The sequence below is a fragment of the Coregonus clupeaformis genome, unplaced genomic scaffold, assembly GCF_020615455.1.
Source record: "Coregonus clupeaformis isolate EN_2021a unplaced genomic scaffold, ASM2061545v1 scaf0292, whole genome shotgun sequence".
NCBI lineage: Eukaryota > Metazoa > Chordata > Actinopteri > Salmoniformes > Salmonidae > Coregonus > Coregonus clupeaformis.
The window spans coordinates 328,345-332,500 of record NW_025533747.1 but is presented as its reverse complement, the minus strand read 5'-3'; the positions used below and the strand labels follow the sequence as shown (position 1 = coordinate 332,500).

Sequence of the window (4,156 nt, the reverse complement as noted above, 5' to 3'; positions counted from 1 at the left end):
TACCACACTGAATCAATGACTTTAAGACAACTACCACACTGAATCAATGACTTTAAGACAACTACCACACTGAATCAATGACTTTAAGACAACTACCACACTGAATCAATGACTTTAAGACAACTACCACACTGAATCAATGACTTTAAGACAACTACCACACTGAATCAATGACTTTAAGACAACTACCACACTGAATCAATGACTTTAAGACAACTACCACACTGAATCAATGACTTTAAGACAACTACCACACTGAATCAATGACTTTAAGACAACTACCACACTGAATCAATGACTTTAAGACAACTACCACACGGAATCAATGACTTTAAGACAACTACCACACTGAATCAATGACTTTAAGACAACTACCACACTGAATCAATGACTTTAAGATAACTACCACACTGAATCAATGACTTTAAGATAACTACCACACTGAATCAATGACTTTAAGACAACTACCACACTGAATCAATGACTTTAAGACAACTACCACACTGAATCAATGACTTTAAGACAACTACCACACTGAATCAATGACTTTAAGACAACTACCACACTGAATCAATGACTTTAAGACAACTACCACACTGAATCAATGACTTTAAGACAACTACCACACTGAATCAATGACTTTAAGACAACTACCACACTGAATCAATGACTTTAAGACAACTACCACACTGAATCAATGAGTTTTGAGGCTTGTTAGAATGTACACCTTCAGAGGATGGGTCTTGCTTCACAAGCTTCCATGAATGGTTGGCTAGTCTGGTAATTACAAGACTAGAAAGGGGTTGGGGCTAACTGTAGTTGAAGGAATTGTGTGAACTCGTGCGCTAGATAGGGCCACCGTTGTTTCTGGTCAAAATAACTACCTTTTGGGAACGTCCAGTCACGTCTCTGATAGTTTGATCATGTTGTAAAAAAAAAAAAGAAAAAAAAGAAGCCACACACTTGATTACTGGTAACCTTAGCAACACTGGTTTTTTCTTCTTCTGGATGTTAAGATAACACAGTAATGTACAGTGAGAGCAGAACACAGGGCTGGTAAGACACCTACTGGTAATTGTATAAGGATGCTGTTGATACAACTAAGGATTATGGGATTGCTTTTTGAAATACCAATGAACATTGTATGATTTCGGGAAAATATTGACTGATCCCTAATTAACGTTGGTCTACAATAGCATCCTTCAACAGTGGTTAATGGAAGATCTAATTGGGTTAATTTATGATTGATGTTGTGTGGTTTTACCTCTACAGAGAACTAAAAGGACATGGATATGAAGCCTCTGATCATCCTCCTCCTGCTAGCAGGTAATACACTGGGTGGGTGGGTGGGTGAGTGGGTGGGTGAGAGAGTGGGTGAGGGGGTGAGGGGGTGAGTGGGTGGGTGGGTGAGTGAGTGAGTGAATGTGTGAGTGGGTGAGTGTGTGTGTGTGTGTGTGTGTGTGTGTTCCTTAGTTGCTAACCTTTCATTAGGTTGAGAGAGTGAGTGAGTGAGTGATTGAGTGAGTGAGTGTGTGTGAGTGAGTGAGTGAGCTAGTGAATGTGTGTGTGTGTGTGTGTGTGTGTCTGTGTATGTGTATGTGTTCCTTAGTTGCTAACCTTTCATTAGGTTAAAATCGCTATAGAGCTCATGAGGAGTTGCACAGCCAGATTGTACCACTATAGCTAGAAATAAGGGTTATGTCTATCAGCCTGGAGATGTTCATTTGGTCACCGTGTTGTTGCAGTACATTTCCTGTACAAACGTGTTGCATGTTAAAGGTTTAAAAAGGCATTCCATAGTTTGTAATTTACTATTTAAAATGTCAGACTTCATTCCCCGTTTTCGAAAAATCTATCAACCTCTACAAAAATGTCCATTAATTATAATCCACACAATAATTCACATTTCCTGTTGCTGCAGGATTATTTTCCTGCTGTGTGAAACTGGCTCAAATTAAGATCCTACATCTGTAGGACTCTCTCAGCCTACTGTACACAGAGGATCTAGGTGTTGTAGAGTGTATAAGGGGGATAGATACTGTATATAGTGGATCTAGGTGTTGTAGAGTGTATAAGGGGGGATAGATACTGTATATAGTGGATCTAGGTGTTGTAGAGTGTATCAGGGGGGATATATACTGTATATAGTGGATCTAGGTGTTGTAGAGTGTATAAGGGGGGATATATACTGTATATAGTGGATCTAGGTGGTGTAGAGTGTATAAGGGGGGATATATACTGTATATAGTGGATCTATGTGTTGTAGAGTGTATAAGGGGGGATATATACTGTATATAGTGGATCTAGGTGGTGTAGAGTGTATAAGGGGGGATATATACTGTATATAGTGGATCTAGGTGTTGTAGAGTGTAAAAGGGGGGATATATACTGTATATAGTGGATCTAGGTGTTGTAGAGTGTATAGGGGGATAGATACTGTATATAGTGGATCTAGGTGTTGTAGAGTGTATAAGGGGGGATAGATACTGTATATAGTGGATCTAGGTGTTGTAGAGTGTATAAGGGGGGATAGATACTGTATATAGTGGATCTAGGTGTTGTATAAGGGGGATAGATACTGTATATAGTGGATCTAGGTGTTGTAGAGTGTATAAGGGGGGATAGATACTGTATATAGTGGATCTAGGTGTTGTAGAGTGTATAAGGGGGGATATATACTGTATATAGTGGATCTAGGTGTTGTAGAGTGTATAAGGGGGATAGATACTGTATATAGTGGATCTAGGTGTTGTAGAGTGTATAAGGGGGATAGATACTGTATATAGTGGATCTAGGTGTTGTAGAGTGTATCAGGGGGGATAGATACTGTATATAGTGGATCTAGGTGTTGTAGAGTGTATAAGGGGGATAGATACTGTATATAGTGGATCTAGGTGTTGTAGAGTGTATAAGGGGGGATATATACTGTATATAGTGGATCTAGGTGTTGTAGAGTGTATAAGGGGGGATAGATACTGTATATAGTGGATCTAGGTGTTGTAGAGTGTATAAGGGGGATAGATACTGTATATAGTGGATCTAGGTGTTGTAGAGTGTATAAGGGGATAGATACTGTATATAGTGGATCTAGGTGTTGTAGAGTGTATAAGGGGGATAGATACTGTATATAGTGGATCTAGGTGTTGTAGAGTGTATCAGGGGGGATAGATACTGTATATAGTGGATCTAGGTGTTGTAGAGTGTATAAGGGGGGATATATACTGTATATAGTGGATCTAGGTGTTGTAGAGTGTATAAGGGGGGATAGATACTGTATATAGTGGATCTAGGTGTTGTAGAGTGTATAGGGGGATAGATACTGTATATAGTGGATCTAGGTGTTGTAGAGTGTATAAGGGGGATAGATACTGTATATAGTGGATCTAGGTGTTGTAGAGTGTATAAGGGGGGATATATACTGTATATAGTGGATCTAGGTGTTGTAGAGTGTATAGGGGGATAGATACTGTATATAGTGGATCTAGGTGCTAAGTGAATGTGTTCATGTCTTATATTTTTATATCACCACCACCACTCCAGCAGCTATCACCACCACCACCACCACTCAGGAAGCAGCTATCACCACCACCACCACTCCAGCAGCTATCACCACCACCACCACTCCAGCAGCAGCTATCACCACCACCACTCCAGCAGCTATCACCACCACTACCACTCCAGCAGCTAACACCAGCACCACCACTCCAGCAGCTATCATCACCACCACCACTCCAGCAGCTATCACCACCACCACCACTCCAGCAGCAGCTATCACTACCACCACCACTCCAGCAGCAGCTATCACCACCACCACCACTCCAGCAGCAGCTATCACCACCACCACCACTCCAGCAGCAGCTATCACCACCACCACCACTCCAGCAGCAGCTATCACCACCACCACCACTCCAGCAGCTACCACCACCACCACTCCAGCAGCAGCTATCACCACCACCACCACTCCAGCAGCTATCACCACCACCACCACTCCAGCAGCAGCTATCACCACCACCACCACTCCAGCAGCAGCTATCACCACCGCCACCACTCCAGCAGCTATTACCACCACCACCACTCCAGCAGCAGCTATCACCACCACCACCACACCAGCAGCTATCACCACCACCACCACTCCAGCAGCAGCTATCACCACCAC

The 4,156-nt window shown here is 42.2% G+C and overlaps 1 long non-coding RNA gene across 1 annotated transcript in view; it reads left to right on the top strand.

Moving 5' to 3' along the window:
• Positions 1-3,564, top strand: part of LOC121561567 — an 11,686-nt gene extending 8,122 nt beyond the window's left edge. The window contains exons 2-3 of the long non-coding RNA XR_006658507.1: positions 1,273-1,326; positions 3,541-3,564. This is a non-coding gene — a long non-coding RNA (uncharacterized LOC121561567). The remainder of the gene's footprint in view (positions 1-1,272; positions 1,327-3,540) is intronic.
• Positions 3,565-4,156: the final 592 nt, after the last annotated feature.